At 39.8% G+C, this 21,757-nt stretch overlaps 1 protein-coding gene across 11 annotated transcripts in view; it reads right to left on the bottom strand.

Moving 5' to 3' along the window:
* Positions 1-21,430, bottom strand: part of RALYL (RALY RNA binding protein like) — a 254,988-nt gene extending 233,558 nt beyond the window's left edge. Inside the window, exons 1-2 of one of the 11 annotated variants that reach the window (XM_083623422.1) lie at positions 20,420-20,883; positions 20,132-20,254 (exon numbers count right to left, since the gene is read on the bottom strand). The gene's annotated coding sequence lies outside the window, so the exon portion shown is untranslated. Of the gene's footprint in view, positions 1-19,418; positions 20,888-21,303 lie in introns of those variants that run through there. The other 10 variants (XM_083623416.1, XM_083623419.1, XM_083623417.1 and 7 more) reach the window with 10 other exon arrangements.
* Positions 21,431-21,757: the final 327 nt, after the last annotated feature.

Below are 21,757 nucleotides of genomic sequence, written 5' to 3'. Positions count from 1 at the left end.
ACAGTCACCAAGTTAGAATGAGCCAAAAGCTGCATTAAAATTATGCAAAATTGCATACTTATACATACAGGCATGATGGATTTTCCATGACACCTGCTATGTGTTAAAGGTGTATAAATTATGCATGGGTTTTTTCTTCTCCCTGTTTTCAAAATTATGGAACCTAGAGTCGAATGGAAGGAGATTCAGGACAAACAAATAAACACAGAGAACCAGCTTCTCCTGAGGATTCTGGAATATGTAGCTCTACTCCCAATCGTCGGCTAGGAAAGGTACTCTGATGCAGCCAGGACCACCCAAAATTTAGGAGGGAAATGATGAAATGGTCATTCTTCCAGGGCTTGCAACAGGGGAAGGCAGGCACAGTGCAGCATCCACTTTGTGAATCCCTGGGAGCTTTACTAGCGTTCATTCCCAATGTTTTGAAATTTTAGAGCCCTTGAATGGAATAGCAGTAGGATCCACTGACATCCCTAAAATGTGCACAATCAACTCTCCTCCAAACTTTGTTGAATGTTGCAGAATTAAGGGTTCTATTCACCTTTATCTTCCACTCATGTTAATACAACTTGTACTAGGAAAGTTTCTCATGGCTTGCCTCCATTCTTTTTATGTATGTATCACAGAAATCAGCCTTACATATAAGTACTGGAAACAACTGTTTCATGAATGTAACACAATTAATTATGTACAAAAAAATCCAGACTGATTGCTTATTTGTAAATTATAGAAAATAAAGTTTAATAGCAGATACATTTCCAGTTCAAATTGCCCCATTCTGTCTTTTTCACCCAAAGGTGAAAAATGTATGTGACCTAATTTAGTTCATTGCATATAGCAATTGGTAATGACTTGTGTGTCATTATGTATGTCTCTGCAATTATCTCTCTCCACAATTACTTTTAATAATACTGCAAGCTAGTTAGCAGACAAAGCAGAGTTAACTGTTTGCGGAGATAAAATAAAAATGATGAAGATTTAGTAAGGAAATACCCAGCTTAATAAATCAACATTAGTTGCATGCAATATTACCATACATCAAATTCTGCCCTCTACTCAAAGTCAAAACTACCATTAATGTTAATGAGGATTTTCCTTGAATAATATTAAAGGGAAATTTAAACTTTGATCTCTGTTAAAAGATTATGCTAATGAAATATTTAACTTAGAATTTTGGAAAACTGAACTTGGGAATGTATAAGATAGGAACTGGATACTGTATGCAACCCATTGCAATTTCTGATTATAGCTTCACCTTCCCACCCCAGGTCTCACAACCTAGGAGAGAGTGTTATCATATTCCAAAGACATGCTAGTTCATAAGTTCAACTTACTTATTTACAACTAGCGGCCATCACAAAGTTAAAACCGGTTGTGATCTATCATTCAAGACACAACATCTATCTGCACAGATTTAAATCTTATTTAGCTTGCAGCTATAGTACTGCTTATAGTGCTATTTTAGACATTTATTTTTGATCTAACAATGTCATTTACTACTCCTTCAAATCATCATCCCAAAGCCTAACATTTACAGGTACTATCCTGGATGTCCTTAGGTAGAATGCTTTCTGGAGAAAATCTGGCTAAGGATATTCTGAAATTTTAATTCTGAGTCTTTGAACAATCCTATGACCCACGCTTATTTACACACATTTTGTATCTTCTCTTATTCTTTCACTGCTAAGCAAGTGAACATGACATGCTGCACAGAAGTCAATGGCAAAATTCCTAGTAGTATTAATGGATCTGGATTCCACCCAATATGTATTTATGGATGCATACTGTGTTACATTCATGTCGTACCATATTCACTATTTCTCATGAATGGGCCCACCCACTATACATTGATAAAAAGTTTTTGCAGATTTTTGCAAAATTCTGAGATTACAGTATAGGTCACAATCACATTCAGTGCTGACAAATTACATATGTAATGGAAATTGCACTGGATTTAGTTCCACAGTTTGTCAGGGGATACACAAGCAAGACCAATAGAGGGTGTAATGTTGTATATCTCCATTGACATGAACAGAACTTTTGCCCTTAAGGATCTGTCTCTCTCTGTCACCGAAATAAATTAAGAAAAAATATGATTAAGTAACTACTGCACATATACTGTATTGATTTTCAGTATTGATTTTGTGTTGGCATTTGGAGTCATGCCTCAAGAAAGCTTCAACGTTTTATGTATTTATAGCTGTCAGTTGGTAAGGGGTCATTTGTTCTCTCCAAATGAAACATGTCTCTGAATCTCACAAAAAAGTTAGATCTTTTCTGTAGACAGGATTCTTGATCAGCTTCCTAGTGCAAGAAGGGAAGATCATATTTTAAATCAGTATGGTTCAAACAAAACTGAGTTATTTGAATTATGCATTTTCCCTTCACTAGTCGGCTAATACGACAGATACAAATTAAGTCTCTCTCCCTAAACCCTGGGGAACCATTCCATAATAGCCTGAGAGCAACAACCAGTGATGAGTCATCATCTCACAAATAAATGGTTCCTAGCCAAAAGAAAAAAGGCACATACTGTTTGTGTGGGAGTTCTGGTTAAATATGTACTTAAGAAAAATCAGCTTGACTGTTAGTTCTTTCATCTTATTTTTAATGCTGAAAATTGCCAGTTGACAATTCCATGTAGATGGGGAATTGAGAAGCCGTTCCCAAACTATTGACAAAAATCACATTTTGTCTGCAAAATTCCATCCCGTTGTTAAATAAGAACAGTAATGATGATGATAGGTTTCGGGGTTCCATTGAGTCCCGTGGCTTTTGGCACCACATTGATTGCTTTGTGCTTTCACAGATGAAGATTACAAACTGCTGAGTCCATTTAGTTTGGTGCTTTCTGGTTGCACCTGCACCAGTTATATACTTTGGATAGGTGACATTGGGTAAATTGAAGTAGTTCATTAAGAAGCACTTTTGCAGATAATCTTTCATGCATGGGAAAACTACAGCTCCAGTTTCATTCACTTCTGGTCTAAGAGGATGAGACAATAACTGGGACTCAGTCATTGTCATCTACATCTAAGTTGGCACAAGGTACCCAATCTCCACCATTTTTTGCAACATGGACCATGGAAAACTTTCTTGAGTATAATGACTTTCTACACAATAACTCTGCTATGATTAATTTCAGTTCAGCTGGGCAAGGACGGGGGGGGGGGGGCTTTGCATCCATTTTCTATCTAGTCATAAAATGTGCCTTGTTAAACAAAGTGATGGAAGATGGTTGTTTGTTTTGTAATGACCGCTCCCCGCTTAAAACGGGGTGCGCCCTTTGCGTGGACGCGTGCAGCCCCTAGATCTGGAGCGGCTCCATCAGCATAGGCTTGGCTTTGCCTTCCCTCAGGTGGGATACCTGGAGGTCTCCGCCTACCTCAGTCAGTTGTCCAATCCCACCTGGGGGAAGCGTTGCCAAGGAGACCAGGCCAGGTAGGTGAGGGATTACCTGCCCACACAATAGAGGGAGGATCTTACCTGGGAATCCTCACTTGGCTGCAGAGGAATCAGATACTTTCTCTCAAACAAACACTTCTGCTGTACTTTAATTTTAGTTAGTTTGCTGCTTGGAATAGTGCTATTTGCCACTGTGCTGGAAAGTGATGCAAAGAATCTGGATATGCATATCTGTATTAGCCATAAAGGGGTGGGGGCAATCCACAGAAATTAATTTCAGCTAGTATTCTGGGTTTAAAAGCCAACCTGGATATCTTTACCTATCAAAAAACCTGTGGGTTTTACTTACAGATGAAGACAAGTCTAGATAACAGGTGGTTTCTGCAGTTCCAGAGAACAGGAACTAGCCATTTTTATATTTCTTCTTCCCAAAAGACCTTTATGCAACCTGATAGCTGTACAGAATCTAGAATCCTTCCATATTCTGCCTTAAGACAGATGCAGGCTCATGGCCAGGAAACACCCCCCCCCCGCCTCACTCTGTTTAATTTACAATCTAGCCTGATGAAGCTATCTGGAAAACCTCCCATACTCCCAGGCAGCATGGAAAATGGTCAGAGATGATTGGACTCATAGTCCAAGATATATGGGCAATGGCAGGTAGGGGAAGGCTACCCTGGCTATCAAACAGAACAAAATGTTGCAAAGTAGAATGTACCTATTTCCTCTTCCAGTCTAGTGAGCCACGCCTTCTCCCGGGACACTCCTCTGTATCCTCTCTCATCTGGTATTCCATTCCACAACTCCATCCTCTACAATAAGTCAGGTAGGCAACTGAACATGCTCAGTCCCACATGGGGCTGTTTTGGGGGCTTCCCCATTCCCTTAAGAACTTTTTCGAGGTACTTCTGAAAGTACCAGGCTGTCTGATTCCTCTCTCATGTTTGAGAATTTTGACTATACAAGGACTGGGATGTGCATCTAAAATTTGGAAATCAATAGAATGATTATTAAGGGAGCAGTCTTATGCTCAAATTCTTCGGCTGAGAGGACCACAGGAACCAGTAGCAAAATACCACATATGGCATTATCATGATCTCTAATACAGTGGAACAGTCCACTGTTATATTTGCTCCACTGCCAAAGGTTGTTCTGGCAGAATAGGTAGCATGTAACAAAATTTCCCTGATGCATTCAGTATGTGTTTAATGCAGATTTCAGAATAAGTTCAAAATCTGTTAAACTTATATATTGTTTCCCATCTGCTTTGAAATCTCCTTTTTATATGAATATATTTAAACGGCACAGTGGTGAGCCTTTCCAGAATCCAGCAACATGCCTTCTCTCTCACCTAGCAAGTGCCTTCCATTGGCATGACTGACCTAATCCAAAATGGTGATGATTGATGAGCCTTCCTTGGCTAAGCTACCGTTTTGGCAAAAAAACAGTTCATCTACTAATCAGAATTTCCAATAATATCAATTGAAACTATACTTTTAAGTACTACCAAATATGTACTGTATTAAGTGGGCCACATTCTCAATGGCTCTTGCAATAACATTATTGGAAAAAATAATTATGGTGGTGAAGGGAGGAAATGACTTGTGAACCAATTTTATGTAATCAATTCTTAAGGGAAATTATTTCGAACGGGCTTATTAAACAGCTACAATAAAGCAGCAACAAAGCACGTTACAGGTACTGAGCACTGAGGTATGGATTACTTCCCAGCCTTTAGCATTTAATATACACATTTCATTAATATCCTATTAATGTTTTAATTGTCCCTTTTGAAACATATAATTCAGCTTATGTGCAATTCATTTGGAGCATTTCATTTCTGCACAGGAAGAAAATAGCACCACAATTTCTACATTTCCTTTTTTCAGTATAATATAATTTAGGGCATTGCTCCACTGATGAAGTACTTTCTGTTCTGTTTTGTTAGTCTTCTGATCATTAACAGCTATTACCTTTTTCTTCGCACTGCAGCATAACACCTTGCACAGTAGAGCACAGAATATTTTGGTTTGACACTTATGCTGAAGTGTGAACTTATTCAGCTAGTAAATTAAACTGATCTAATGGAACAATCTAGAGCAACAAAGTCCATGGGATAGGCAGCTGAATCCTCTACTCTAGCTGCTATGATGAATATATTAAAGTGTTAGCACTACAACTGCAAAAGCAAAATCCTGTTGAATGTAAGTTGGCCAGAGCTGATTCTGTCCTTGCGTTGCAAAGCCTCAGTATGCTCCTTACTGCAACTATTCCATAAAGGGACAAGACCCTTAAGCAGAAGAAGCAAGCAATACTGAATTTGTAAAGAGATCTCAATTTTTCTAAAAGATTATGTTCATTGAATTTGTACAAATGGGTTCAAAGTTCAGTTTCTCAGAAAGTGAACATATTGTTCTGGGTAACATGGACATCATCTTGAACACAGAGCAGGTCTTACCACAGAGCTGAAAGCAATTTTGAGTAAGTTCATTGCTTGACTGAAGCAATGAAACACAACCACCTATAGAATTTCACCCATTCCAGCTGCTGCCCTCCTCCTCTTTTCACTTGCTTGGCCCTCTTCTATCCCTATCCTGTTTGCTTTCAGAGTTGTATTGGCACCAAGAGAAAAGCCCATATCCCAAGATAAGGGAACGAAAAGCTTGAACAAAAATAAAATAAAATAAAAATAAGTCCAGAAAGGCAAATAACAAAACAACAATTTTAATGCACTCTTCTGTTATACTGAATAGAATTGTTGATGTCAGAATTATTTCATGAAAGCACAACAACCAAAAAGACCCCAATCTTGATCACCACAACTGAGAGGAGGGGGGCCTTAATAATCTGTCTGATCCAAACGATTAAAATATTTTTTAAAACCAAAGAAAATAGTTTTGACTGGGAGAAAAGGGTCAACTGCAGAGACTCTAGATGTAGTCAATTATATGTACATTAATTGCAGCTAAGAACTGGAGTTCTGAAATAGTTAACTTTGTGCTTTGCATTGTGAGCACCATTTAGTATCTATCATTACTTAATCATCAGATTTCTCAGTCCGTTGATGTGGGTTCTTTCAGCAGAGTTATTATAGCATGCTGATTGCACTTTAGTTTAGGATCTGGGGGAAAATACTGCTTTGTTCAGAATCAATTCAGCCTATTCAAATGCCTTCTATTAGTCATATTATACTTTATCTTGCTGGTGCTCATTACCATCTCCACTGAAATCACTTTGGGCAGCATGTAGCATCTTGACATTTAACAGCAGCACAGTCAGTAGAGATTTCAGCCCGACTCGTATAAAAAAAATGAATCTCAGAATAAAGGTTCATCTAGCCTAGCATCCTGTTCTCACAGTGGCCAACCACATGTCTAGTTCAGAAGGAAGGAATGAGCACAAATGCACTCTCCCCCACCTGTGATTCCCAACAACTGGTATTCAGAGACATACCCTCTACAATACTAGAGATAGTACAGAGCCATGACGGCTAGGTTTTGATAGCCCTATCTTCAATTAATTTGTCTAGACCCTATAAGAAGTTTAAACCCCATAAGACACATCAACTACTGCACGGAACTGGATATATAAACATTCAGCAGAAGCCCATCATTTCAACCATTTCCATTTATTACTTTTGAGACATAATGAAATTCCATTAAGACAATAGGCCTGTCTAATTCATCGCTCCCTGGCCATCCCCTGAGTAACATGTAGCAAAACATGCAAGCCTAGTAGCTAAGCAGCTTTGTAAATCATGTTTTAGTGGCTCTTCCCAGTTAGACTGCAGTACAGGGTCGTATGCTGCATACAGCCCAAGGTCTGTGAGTTAAAGAGGGATGCAGTATATGATTTATATATTCATACTAATATAAAATGATAGTGCCATTAAACAATTGCAACTGAACATTAACATTCAATCCATGCTAGCTTTAGCATATGGCATCAAACTTCAAATTAATACTAACTTGTCACAGCATTTCCCCCCTGCAGCCAGAATCACAAGAGTGGTTGTCTGAAACGGCCCAAGGTTGTCTTTAATTTTGTTACCAATTTCTTGTAATTCTCAACCACAAATAAAGTATAAACCCTGTAACCAGAAAATGAATTCTTAACATAAGGGTGCCTTTTATTTACCAATAATTTTATATTTCCTTAATAAAAAATGCTTCGGCTATGAACAATCAACCTATAAAATTACATATGTGAACTCTTAACATTGTAAACATAAAGCCTAATTATGTGACTGCAAATGCAGTTCCTTGACTGGGCTTTTCACAAGTATTTATGAGACTTTTGACTGAATGTATAGAGACTGAAACATTTCCAGCTGCATTAATTTAAATATAGAATAACTATCACACCCATCAGTCCACAACCGGTCCTTCATATGACTGAGAATCTGTAACAGAAACTTATGTTACTTCAATATCATTTAAAGTGATGTTTGATGTAACCTAGTTCAAATGGTGATGCTTAGCATAGAGTATTTGTTAGAAGTCATTCATTCAAAGTTGACGTAGTTGGAGAAATTGTTGCACTATTATCATCGTTTAAGCAGCGCGAGCACCCTGTTCTGGGAGATTCTCTCAATACCCCACCCCCCATCCCGCCTAGGCCCTGTGTTGATCTGGTGCGGTGCATGGGGCAGGAAGAGAAGGGGGGTGAGAGGCTGGGAGAGGTCACACTCTGTGGGAGCTCTTGGGTTCTGCAACTCCCTCCCCACAGAGATGCATCTGGCATCTTCATTTTGGCAAATGCTGAAGACATACCTCTTTACCCTGGCTTTTGACACTTGAGATGTACATTTTTTATAATTTAAGTTCTTTTAAACTCTCTCTCTATATATAAAAAGCCCAGTAGCACCTTAGAGACCAACCAAGTTTGTTCTTGGTTTAAGCTTTTTTTTTTTTTTTTGATGTTGTTTTAATTGTTGTAGCTCACCCTGGGACCCTAGGGTAAAAGGCGGGTAATAGATTTTAATAATAATAGTTATGAACAATCTAGTTACACTTATAGCAAGCAACGGATCGTGTTTATATTGTTGTTGCTGTTGTTCCTATTATTATTATTATTATTACACCACCTTTTTCCCTAACAAGACTCTAGGCAGCTTACAAATAAAGTCAAGAATCACTGGAAACATAGAAAAAAACCTATTATTAAAAAACAAGTAAACATGAACAGAATTACAACTCGATACATATTTAAAACATACAAATAACTACAATAAAAACAGCACAGCACCAGCCCTTCATTGTGTCGCTTTTTCCATGCAGAAGAGTATCCCGAAGAGAAATGCCGTACCAAAAGGTACCATACATTCAGGCGGGGAAGTCACACAAGTCAGGGCTTGGGTGGAAGAATGGGAACTAAATAGCCAACCTAAGCAGGGCAAAAGTAACACCAGGTAGATAGAAAGACTAAAAATATTATGACACAGTCACAATTGTTTGGTGTCCTCATATACAGACTTGTCTTGCCCAAATAAAAGGTATTGCAGTAATGAATGATTGGAAGAATGGAGTACAGTTGTGCTTCTTGGAAGACGAAACATGGTCCCATTCTGGTGGAACGCTTTGTCGCAAGAGACCAGGGCCCTGCGGGATTTGACATCTTTCCGCAGGGCCTGCAAGACGGAGCTGTTCCGCCCGGCCTTTGGTCTGGGCCCAGTTTGACTCCCTTCTTTCTATGGGACCCTGTATGTAAGCGGCCTCCTTGGCTATTTCTATCAGCCCATATGGGACCAGCACAAGTGGCCGGTCCTGGTGAACTTTTAATTCCTTACCCCTACGGTTATGATTCATGGGTTCCCACTTTATTTTATTTTGATTTTAAATGTGATTTGAATTGTATTTCAAACTAATCATTTGATTTTGTGTTTTTAATGTATTATATATTTGGTTATCCGCCCTGAGCCTGGTCTTGGCCGGGGAGGGCGGGGTATAAATAAAATTGTTGTTGTTGTTGTTGTTGTTGTTATAATAATACATCCTTCAAAATTCTTCTGCTTCCCAGAAAGCTTGCTTCGCTTAAAAGTAAATCTGTTTAGGGTTGGGGAGAAAGAACAGCAAGTCCCACTGTTTGCTACAACTTTCAGTAAGTGGAGAGGGCACACTCCTATATGCTGTTAATATAAACTGGGGGGGGGGGAGTCTGCATTTTGCTCTTAAGCTAATAAAAGCACTTACACAAGACCTAGCCTGTGACAACGATGATATAGGAATGTCTCCAAGCAATTGCCTTCTCCACTTTGAGTCCATCTCATACTTTTTTGACCACCATGAGTTAGGAGAGATAAAAAGAAAGAGCTCTAGGGTGACATAAGATTTGGCATGGTATCTGCATATTTTTGTATCACTCATGCATTTAGCTTGAAGCAGCATCACAAATATTATGCTCATCCAGCCACACACTTCAGAATAATTTCTTTAAAAAGGCAATAAGCAGTCATAACACAAATTAAGTTCAATAAGAACTGCAGGCACAGCGTGTCTTGAGATCGGCCCTTGTTTGACTAGAAAGGCTTCTCTAAACAGCTTTTTGGAAAATATGAAATTATTTTTCTCAAATTTAATTCCGTGCCATTGCTGAGATAAAAGGAGTGCTCTGTATGGTGCAAACATTCTACTATTCTAATAGTACACTCCCTGTGGATGTTTACTAGGAAGTAGGTCCCCCTTTGTTCAACATAGCTGACTTGCAGGTAAATATGTGTAGGACTGCAGCCAAAATATGAAACAGCTCTGGAATGAAACAGTGCTGTGAAGGGAAATATCCAAAAAGACAGGTCTAAAAACATAAATTTAAATGCTTTAAAGAAACATAAGCAATAAGAATCACTACCACACAGGTATTCAAAAACTCTTTTCTTTTCTTTTTTACCTTGCAAGTCAATGCTTGAAAGCTGTGAGATAGGGGCAGACATTCCTGGCCTCCTGTGGCATTAATGTGCTAGTGACAAGTCTGCCCACATTGAACTCTCTTTTGCTTTTAAAGCAAATTCAAATGTGATTTTGATAAAATGCATGCTTTTTATTGGTCCTGAACCATGCAGTCTCATTATCACCTAAATGTATGACCATGAAAAAAATCTAGATAAAAGCAAGCTGTAAGTGGCCCCCCAATGAAATGTGAATGCTATTTGCTGGCTTATTGTTCCCTTTTTGCTTTCAGGTACAAACTTCTAGCCTATGCTGAACTTAATAATACATCACTTGGTTAGCTAAGCGTGACCATCCCCTAATTAGGCCATCACTTTTTATTATGCAAAGTGTCACATCATGTACCCTGAATTCTACAGCAATGAAATAATACAGACCAGATCAACACAGACCGGAAAAAAACCAAATCAAAACACAGTGGCATTAAGCATTTCTCTTGGAATGGTAAGTTGCATGTAACTTTGTTCTGATGTATTTGTTTTAAGGAAAAGCAGCTGTGGTTGGTGACAGCTTGAACAGAGAACCAGCAGGACACAGGGGCTACTTAAATCAATCTCTCATACCATTTTCCTGCTTAAAATACTGTGTTCTGTTGCTTCCCCCCCCCCCCCCAGAAGCAATAAGATATGGGAACCCCAAGCACCACAGTGAAGGGCTATTGAGCAGTAAAACAGCCTGAATGAAAAGACTAAAGCAGCCCTTCTCCTGAAGTTGACTGCTTTGCATGTCAAAAACAACAAGAAGAAGCAAATATTGGAGGTATGTGCAACCAGATACAATGCTTATTTTGGCTCTAAGCTACAGAAATGCAAGTCATTCATATATTTACAAACAAGCATGATGAGAGAAAAGTGCAAAATTAAGACTTCTACAAACACAAAATAGCAACTTGGAACCATGAGAGTATGGAATAGTAGTAGTACTAGTCGTAATGCTCTGAAGAATTTGAAAGATACACTATGATTTTCAGTCCTCAGCCCACACCAGGTCCATTGAGCACTTCCTGGCCAGCTCACTGGTCTTTCCTTTCCTCCATACTTTTGGAAATTTACCTTGTCCAGTACTGTGATACAAGTTTTAGAATGGGTAATCATAACATAAAAAGCTGTCTTATCCGGAGTCAGATTATTAGTCCACCTAACTCAGTATGTCTACTAAACTGGCTGGCACCAGCTGTCTAGAACTTCAGACAGGGGTGTGTCCCAGCCCGCCCTGGAGGTGTTGGTGATTGAACCTGGGGCGTTCTGCATGCAAAGCATGTGCTCTACCACTGAATGATAGCCTTTCCCATGGAGTTTAACTAAAACTGTACACTTGAACATCCTTCTATACTTCACACCAAGGAAGTTTATTTACCCTTATTAGTGATGACAAAGGGAAAATTTCCCCCATATCCAAATGAATAAAAGGTATTATTCAGGCTTTCATGGTAACTACAGTGGTTCTTCTGGTTACAAACATAATTCGTTCCAGAGGTCCGTTCTTAACCTGAAACCGTTCTTAACCTGAGGTACCACTTTAGCTAAAGGGGCCTCCCACTGCCGCTGCCACGCAATTTCTGTTCTCATCCTGGGGCAAAGTTCTTAACCCAAGGTACTACTTCCGGGTTAGCGGAGTCTGTAACCCAAGGTGTTTGTAACCCAAGGTACCACTGTACAGAGTCACCTATTCAGGTGGCTGAACTACATGTTATTAAATACTGCTTTGTTCTGCTGATGGGATGGAGAACCAGCGGCCTTCCAGATGGGGCCCTCCAGCCCCAGCCAGCATGGCAAATGGTCAGCAATTATGGGAGCTGATGTATAGCAACATTTTTGAGGATCCAAGGTTCCACAGCCCTGTTCTACTGTACAGTGGACTCATTGGCATGGGAAGATATGGCATACTACTTTCCAAGGGATTCTTTGGAGACAAAGAGAGAACAGTGACAGGACTAAAGTAAGGAACCCACATCTTTCACATGAGATCTCAGGTGACTCCAGGAGAAGCCCTACCACTAAAATATTGAAAAATGAATTCTGACCAGGTGGCAAGAATACATTTATAAAGCCCGGGGGGAGGGCACATGATGCTTAATTAATAACATTAATCCATTTATTTTTACTTATTTTTTGCTTAGCAATTTCTCTCTGTTATTCAAAAGTAAATTCTATCATTTGTTCTAATTGTTGGTTGATGACTCATTGTGTTATAAAATCAGTCAATTATGCAAGAATGATGTTTCCTACATAAGTGATCACAAATCAAAGTCCAATTGCTTCTAAGAGATTAAATAAACTTCAAATTAACCTACAATTTTCAACTCTTTTAAACCAAAGGAAAATAATCAAGTTTTAAAATTATTCAATCTTTTCCCTCTACGAACAGGAAGGAAAAGAAAGCATTAAAATGCTACCTCAATTTTTAAGCATTTCTTAGATTAACATGTAATTAGGCTTAATGAAATAATTTTGTATAGTATATTGTAGGAAACCATGGCTGTTATTTAGTCTCCACAAAAGTACCTATAGCATCAACAATTGTTCAAGCCAAAAATGTATATATGTCAAAATAAAATTTAAATGAAACTTCAGGTACCAATACTTTTATTTATCTACACTACTTCATACTATCAAGATGGCATTGCTGGCTAACACATCACACTACTAAACCATGATCTGCCAAGACATGCACAACCAGAAAGGACCTGCTGTGCACCAGAGGTTTCGACACTCTTCAGCACTTCATGTGTCCAGGAGCAGGACTTTGTTAACGCCCTCTCCCAACCCCTGCACCGCAGCCTCCCTTGAATCTCAGCTAGCTAGACTATCTGGACCTGGAATTGTAACTTACAACAAACGATTGTCGGTTTCAAATCAAGGCAACTTCAAACCATTGTTTCTAAAGCTGGCTTATTAAACTAACCAGGGTTTGTTATAAACCTTGATCCCTGTGTGGATAATACAGCACACATTTCTTTTTTAAAAAAGCTGCCAAATTCCTCCTACAGTGGTACCTCGGGTTACATATGCTTCAGGTTACATACGCTTCAGGTTACAGACTCCGATAACCCAGAAATAGTACCTCGGGTTAAGAACTTTGCTTCAGGATGAGAACAGAAAACGTGCTCCGGTGGCACGGCAGCAGGAGGAGGCCCCATTAGCTAAAGTGGTGCTTCAGGTTAAGAACAGTTTCAGGTTAAGTACGGACCTCCGGAACGAATTAAGTACTTAACGAGGTACCACTGTATATGAGTTGGGAGAGTGGGGATATATGAGCCAAAGGCTAAGAGTAGCTCCTTCCTTCTCATACACACCTCACTAAGCCAATACAAATCAAACACAGCAACTGGAAGTGATACAATACTAGTAAAATCAAAGTTGCAATTAACTTTTTTTAGATGACTATCCCTAGGCAGCACATATTTGCACTGATCTTCAGAGAAGCTAAAACTAGTAGATTCAAGTGTTTTCACTTAAAATATAATGTACCAATAGAGAATGGTATTGCCATATTTTAGAATGTTTAGAACATTCCAACAAAATGATTTCCAAGAAATCCTTAGAAGTTGTTTGAATGCAAGAAGCAAGCCACAATCCAAGTCCCAGCCACTGACTAGAAGTGCTTTACAGAGGAGTGGGACCACAGTTGCCTCTGTAGCTCGGCCACACACAGTGGCCAGGATGCGATGTCAGGATGGGGGGGGAAGGATAATCGCTGTGCAATCAGGCCTCCCCCTCACTGCCTCCAGAACACCGTTTTGAGGACTTCTGCTGGTGGGGATCCCCCTGGCAGCACTTCTGTCTGCATACATGTTTGGCAGGTAGAAAAGGAAGCCCCACGCTGGGCCTTTGACACCTTTACCCAATCCACCATCACCCTCCAACCTGCTACAAAGTGAGTTTGGAGTGGTCTGCCTAGCTACAATCCTTAACACACGTACTAGGAAGTAAATCCTACACAGTACAGCGGGACTTACGGTACTTCTGAGTAAACATGTACAGGATTGTTTCGTGTGCACTTTATTGAACCCTACCCCTACTGCTGCAAATAGCTATTTCAGTTCCAACTACTTTTGACTACTGGAATAACTTCTTGTCTTTATACAGCATATAAACTGGTACCTCGGGTTAAGAACTTAATTCATTCTGGAGGTCTGTTCTTAACCTGAAATTGTTCTTAACCTGAGGCACTACTTTAGCTAATGGGGCCTCCCGCTGCTGCCGCACTGCCACCACACGATTTCTGTTCTCATCCTGAAGCCAAGTTCTTAACCCGAGGTACTATTTCTGGGTTAGCAGAGTCTGTAACCTGAAGTGTCTGTAACCTGAAGCGTCTGTAACCCGAGGTACCACTGTAAAACTAACATGATATAATTTTGCTAATTTTTTTACTAAATGTAAGTCATCTAAACATGCTAAATCATATGTCCATTTTGAATTTTCCACTTCAAAATTTTCCAGAACAACTGCACCACAGACTATTGTATATACGAGTTTGAGTATTGTAGTAATGGCATTAAACTGAGGGGGTTCATTAATGCAATCAACCCTTCTTGCAGTTACTTAAAACATTTGATATATATTTGAAGCCTGACTTAGTCAATTGGTGTAACACATGACTGACTGCCCTGTCACTGCATGCTCTGGAAGGCTAAAATTTGAATTTCTGATTTGTCAGAGGCAAGGTGACAAATTATATGAACAATGCTTACACACATTCAGAATTCAGAATTATGTATGGGTCTCCATTGCAATGTAATTTTTTTTTCTTCAAAAAAAGAGATTTGCCTTAGCCCAGAAGAATGCAAGACAACTGAAGACTGCATGCCCATTGCTGCGCTTGCATTATGACAAAGTAATCAGAGCAGATGAAGTAAATGCCCAACCACAGCCTAGGGACTTCAGTTTCCATAAAAACAGACTGGTGTCATGAATGGATTCTGATCAAAGCCTGTCACACTGCTGTGTAAGGAAAACTGAATCATGACATGCTAGCATGAAAAAAGAAACAGATAATGAGGAAAAACCCTAAATGAGTCAAATGTAAATTCAGATGTATTTACCATGGGTTCTTCCATGGATGGAGAAAGGGGATCTCCTCTGAGCTCTGCAAATCTCTGATGCAACCCAATCAAAGATATAGAGCACTACTGTTATAAAATGTACATAAAGTTACAGAGGTATATTTTGTTTATTTAGTTTATTTAGCAATTTAGCTGCAGCTTTTCAGGAATTTGATCCTCCCAAAGCAGCTTAAAGTAAAAAAAAAAAAAAAGAGTCACATTAATATCCACAACACAAAGCAATACAATACTTACCTCATGGAATAAAAACAACCAGGCAGTCAATGATAAGACCATATAGAACAACAGAACCAGCCCCCTCGTTTGTGGTACAGCATACCTGCTTGGCTTAACCAACGCTAACTAGAAAATAAAAATATTTATGTTTTGTCTAAAAGAAATCAAGGGGAATGTTGAATTCAGCTCTCCAATAATGGAGAGTTCCACTGCCAAAATCTAGTTATAGCTAGTGATGGATCCACAAGCAGGCCCTCTAGGCCAATCTTAAAGTTCAGCCAGGTTTACATAGATGTGGTTGTTCTTCAAGTAACCTGGTCCCCAACCATTAACTGCAATAAAGGTCATAAGCAGCACTATGAATTGGAAAGAACAGCCCTGTTTACAAACGATTCGGTTTATGAACTCAGCAAAACCGGAAGTAGTGTCCTGGTTTGCGAACTTTACCTCGGTCTAAGAACAGAATCCGAACGATGGAAGGGCACCGGCAGCAGGAGACCTCACCAGGTAAAGCACGCCTCGGTTTAAGAATGGTTTCAGTTTGAGAACTGACTTCCAGAACGGATTAAGTTCGTAAACCAAGGTACCACTGTAGAGCTAATATTATATGGGAGTAATATACTCTGAGCACCTTGCCCCAACCAACATCAGGGCTGCAGCATTTTTCACTAGTGGAAGTGCAAGTATGTTACTCAAAGCCCTTCTATACTAAGGTTGTAGTCTATGCATACTTATTTAAGACTAATTTATACTGAATTCATTGGAGCTAACATGCATAGCATCAAGCTGTGAGAACTAGATCTATCGAATGTACTGTATGCAAGCTACCATCATGCAGAACTATCCTAACATGTTTATTTGGAAGTAAGTCTATAAGCACACATTGTCTTACTTCCAGATAAGGATGCTTAAGATCCTTACACCAATTCAAAGGGCAAGCTGCAACCATAAACAAACATCCAAAATAGAGACACTAAGAGATCCTTTCCTGTGCATCTCTGTCTATATCAGTGCAAAAACACAGTGCTCATATTAAATGGGGGCACTTAGCAGCTTCTTGAGACAAGCCCTTAACTGAGCAGATTTAGTCCCAGATAATAGTGAAGTTGGACTTCACAACAAACATTCTGTTAGAGAGCCACGCAAAATAAGATTGTCTTCCTTTGAAGAAAACTGAGATATTTAAAGTGTATTTCAATTACTTTGCCACTTTCAAACGTTATTATGGGTACACAATCTTGTGTGCATCCATTATAAAATATTCTGAATTTATAATTTACAAATCTGTTGCTTCAAATATTGGAAAAAAAATAGTAGGAGCACTGATATCTCCAGATTTTCAGACTTGCAGTCACTTCATTGAGAAAACTCAGTTTCCGACAGCATTAAATTCAATCAGCTAAGACATGAACACTGATAAATAAAAGGGATGAGGTTGCATTCCAAAACACACCTGAGAGTCCAATCCAACACATATTTACACATGCTTAATTCTGCATAGGACCAGGCTACTACTGGAGACAAAGTTCACTGAAATAAAAGGGACTTGCTTCTGTGTAAACATAATTAGGATCTGGCTGCACCTGTCTGCCAAATATTACTGTATATTCTATGTAAGCATCTCAAAATGGCAATTCTCCAAAACTCTACAATATTTGGCTCAAGTTTTGAAAATACTATACACATATTCTTCATTACATTCAGAATATTCCAGAGGACCTTCAATGATTACTCACCTAGAAGAAAATGGAAGAGCTCTGAAAAAGCACTTAATAATATACTCATAATTTGGAATGTTTTCTCTTAAAACACTGCATCTGACATAAAGTTTTATTAGTTCCCACATGCATCAGAAAGTGTTCGGAATTAATTTTATATGAAAAAGCACAAAGATATGGCACCTAGTGAAGTGGCATCCTTTAAAATCACTGAGGTAACACATCTGCATTATCTTACAAAGCAAGGCAAGGCAAGTCTGCTTTGTTTGGTAAAAGCATCTTTAAAATATAAAAAATGAAGGCATCTCTGAAACAATGGTGGCTAAATGCAAAGGTTTCTCAGCCCCTGACCAACTGATTTAGAAGCCTAAACATTTTAAAATAATGCTTTTCAAAATGATCAGCAAAGGCAGGAACTATTCCAAACAAGCAACTTATCTTCTCCACATATAGCCCGGATCCTGAATATACATTCAATTGAAACTGATGGGACCAACTTACGTTTTTCTTAATACTTTCAGTATATATTTTAAAATATGGTGTAGTATGTTGTTAAATTGGTACTTCAATAGTACAACCTGATCCTATGCAAGTTTGTTTAAAAGTAAATCCCACTTAATTCAATAAGACTTATTCCAGAAAGTGTGTATAGGATTGTAGCTTTAAGCATATTTACACAGAAACAAAGTTTCATGTTTCAAAAAAAATTGCATTTGCTTCTACAGAAATGTGTTTATCTTTGGGATGTACAGTCAACACCTCCAGTTAAATGCTACACATATCAATTAGATAAACAACTATCTATTGAGAAGTCTTGCTGGGTCAGTTGCATGAAATTTACAACCTTTTTTCAAGTTCGCTGAGCACTTTTATTGCATACTACTGGAAAATGTATGTCTTCAGTCTCTGCTTTTCTATACAGCATTACTCAGTTGATTTAATTTGGTTTTCTACATCCCAACTACCTTAGCACTGCAGATTATGCAAGAACAAACTTTTTCCATCATTACCATATGCATGTGCAAAGCATTTCAAATTAAATAAATTTTAGATAGATGCAGGAACGGCTTTCTCTCCAACCTAAGTAAAACTATTTTGCATTTGGTTAAAAACATGAAAATATACCACTGCACACTTGTTGTGCCTGGCTGTGTTAAAGAAACCACAAAGTATGTGCCCATGTAATCCAAACATTACCATTTTAAAGTATTAACCACACAGAACAGCAAACATGCAAAACATCTAACTCTGACCACATATTGAACTACTCAAATAAAGCTTGATGGGATAGGGGAAGGAGGAAAAAAATTCAAACTGCATCTTCATTTACACTCTTTTAAAATCACCATCTATCACTATTCAGTGATTAACAGCATGGCAAACAAAGCAATCCATTTCTTGCCCAAATCATGAATTAGGATGGAAAGCAACTATTTCCCAGCACTGGAGGTCAGTAACACCAATAATCATTAAACCCAAATGAAAACAAATACCAACTGTTTTCTTAGTCAAATCTTTGTCCATATAACTGAAAACTGATAGGTAGGAGACACAGGGCATTATTTAGGCATTGTTAAGGAGGAAGACAGATGTTGGAAATAAGGGGGTGGTGAGGTGTGCATGTGTGTTTGTGTGTGGTGTATCTGGTTGCAAAAAAATGTCTCAGGCTCAAGCTTGATAAGGTAACAAGCTTCAGAGGGATGCTGCTGCTGCTGTGTCTGTCTCAAACACCTAGTGGGCAATAACAAAACCCCAGCATCTTTCTCTCTATCAAGTCCTGGCATTGTCAGTTCCTTAACCCCATCAAAGAGTCCCTGCCTGTGAGATGTCTCTCACGGGTTCCACTCAGGTAAGCTCCCTTTATGCACACAAACCATGCGATGACCTGTGCACAATTAGTACAGTTTTGCATCTATTCAAACAGCAAAAGAATACCTAGCTTCATCTTCATTTCATCACTTACAGCTCTGCAGCTAAGGCTCAAGAGATCTTATTTGGGGAGAGAGGGAGGGGGGGATCTCGGTAATGTAATTTACAAAGAGTGGAAACGCCTACAAGGAGCTAAAGTACCTGCACTGGGGAGATGTTCAGTTGTTCACTTCATCTTCCGTTGACAAGGAAACCAAACCGCACTTCATTCTCCAGGAAAACCTTCCACTGCCATCATTTGAAAATGTACTTATTTGTATATATGTGTATATCTATCAACATTATGATAATCATCATAACATTATCTCGGTATAAAAGAATAAAAAAGTGAAATTTTGGAAAGGAATTATCTTTGGCTTTTTCTCTCTTTTTGCAATATAGTATTTTTTTAAGGGAAGTGGGGGTGTATTTAAAAATGATCAACAGTACCAAGCTGCAAGAAAAGTTTCACATTATAACCGGGCACCAAAAACAGAAAAAGAAGAAAAACGGCTGATTGCAACCGGGTGTCCAAAAAAAGGAAACAAAACGAAAAACAAAAACCATTTAACAAAATTAATATCTTGCTTAGTGGCTTGCACCAGTATTGCAAGATTACAAACTCTTTGTAAACACTGCTGTAAAATGCATTTTCAAATCTCATATATATACAAAAAATAAAAAAACCAAAACAACATCATCAAAAATCTCTGCAAAACAGAGTTTAAGCAACATGCCCATTTCTCACCTCTTTGGTTTTTGTTTTTGTTTTAATAAAAAAATATGCATCATAATTCACATCGCTTTTCTTTCTTTCTTTCTCACAACAAAACCAGTTGCATATGTATAAATACGTATAATTTATCTGCATTTACGTTATTGCTGGACTGGCAAGTCTATTTCTCTCGCTCGCTCTCTTTCTCCTTTCCTCTTTAGGCTCCCAGTGACTTCCAGTTCCAGCAACACCTTTTGCTCCCAGTTTAGTAAACCATCGCATGCTAAGAAAAAAAAAACTTGTCATCAGAAAAAGGATCAAATCCATGAAAACAAAGAGGTTAAAAAATAAAAAAGCAGCAAAAACAAAAACAAAAAAAGGAAGAGAGAGGAAAAAACAAAAACAGGACGAAAAAGGAGGACAAGAATGTCAGCGGAAAGGTACTCACCGAGCGGGAGTAAAAGGAAGGAATAAAAATGCGAGTTACTATAAAATACAGTATGGCGGTGGAAGAAGGAATGAGGCGCTTTTTGCTCTCTCTCTCTCTCCCCCCTTTTTTTTTATTCCTCCCCCTCTTTAGTCTCAGCCTCAGGCAATTGCCACGTGATTCGGAGCCAGGCTGACTCGCAGGCAAAAGGGGGTGGGGGGGAAGGAGCAGGCGGGGAAGGGGCAAACCCCACCGGAGGAGCCCAACTCGCTCGCACGGCAGCAGCGGCAGCGGCAGCAGAAGCAACACTAGCGGCGCCAGCGGAGGAAGGAACTGGAACCGGCAGTAAAGGAAGAGGAGGCGGCGGCGGCAGCGAGCAGGAGCAGCAGCTCTTAGCTTCGGCAGCCCTGCGTGGCGCTGGCGGCAGCGGCAAACAGCAGCCCAGACAAGCAGGTGCCCCACGCGCCGCACTAGGCTAGCGCACGCGCGCGGGCAGGCGGGCGCGCGGAGAGGAAGAGCCGCCTGTGGGGAGGGAGGCGCGAAAAGCAGCGCGAGGCGGGGGCGCGGGCGAGAGAGAGAAAGAGAGTTTCCTCACGGACGTGAGGAAGCAGCTGCTCTGCTTCTCTTTCTCTTTGTGTGTGTATATATATGAGTGTGACAGACAAACGTAGGCGAAAGCGCGCGCGCGCACACAAAAAGCCACAACTTGCCGCCGCCGCCACTTCCCCTCAAAAGTTACTCCTGTCCCTCCGCGCTCGCTGTCCCCGCCTCAGCCAGGACAAATTCCTGAGGGAACAGCACACACAAACACACACACACGAAAAGGGTTTCTTCATATTTGCGCTGTGTGTGAGGGAAAGAGAGGTGAATTGGGCACCAACCAACGTCACACCACAATATTACACCTTTCAGACTTGCTTTGGGTTCTCGCTTTCCGTTTCCAGTCTCACGTCATCATGGCTCCGCTTCCCTCACCGGAGGAGGGCTGCTCTTACGTCCATGGCGTTGCCTTGAGCGCCTTCCTCTCTACTGCTTGTGAGGAATTTGAAATATTGCTGCTGCTGCTCCTCGCGCCCCGGCGAGATCAAAAGAGGAGAGCTGCCCGGAAGTTTGGCTAGGGACCTGGAGGGAGCAGCTTTGGGGAATGGGTTTGGATGTGCTAGTAGTGGATCAAAAGCACCAGCTGAAAGGGATGTGGAGGGTTCAGTGCAGCATCTTCTGCAGCTTTGGAAGCCCCACCTCCTCATCAACCACACATGCAGCTGGTGCACTGAGGGACATGCACTCTGCACATGCTCCGAGTAAAGGCAAGAATCCACATTGAAATCTAGGGTCTGGAGCTTGGACCCGGTGGGGAGG

The sequence above is a fragment of the Podarcis filfolensis genome (assembly GCF_964270895.1).
Source record: "Podarcis filfolensis genome assembly, chromosome: 7".
Lineage (NCBI taxonomy): Eukaryota > Metazoa > Chordata > Lepidosauria > Squamata > Lacertidae > Podarcis > Podarcis filfolensis.
This window is presented reverse-complemented; position numbering and strand designations above follow the sequence as displayed.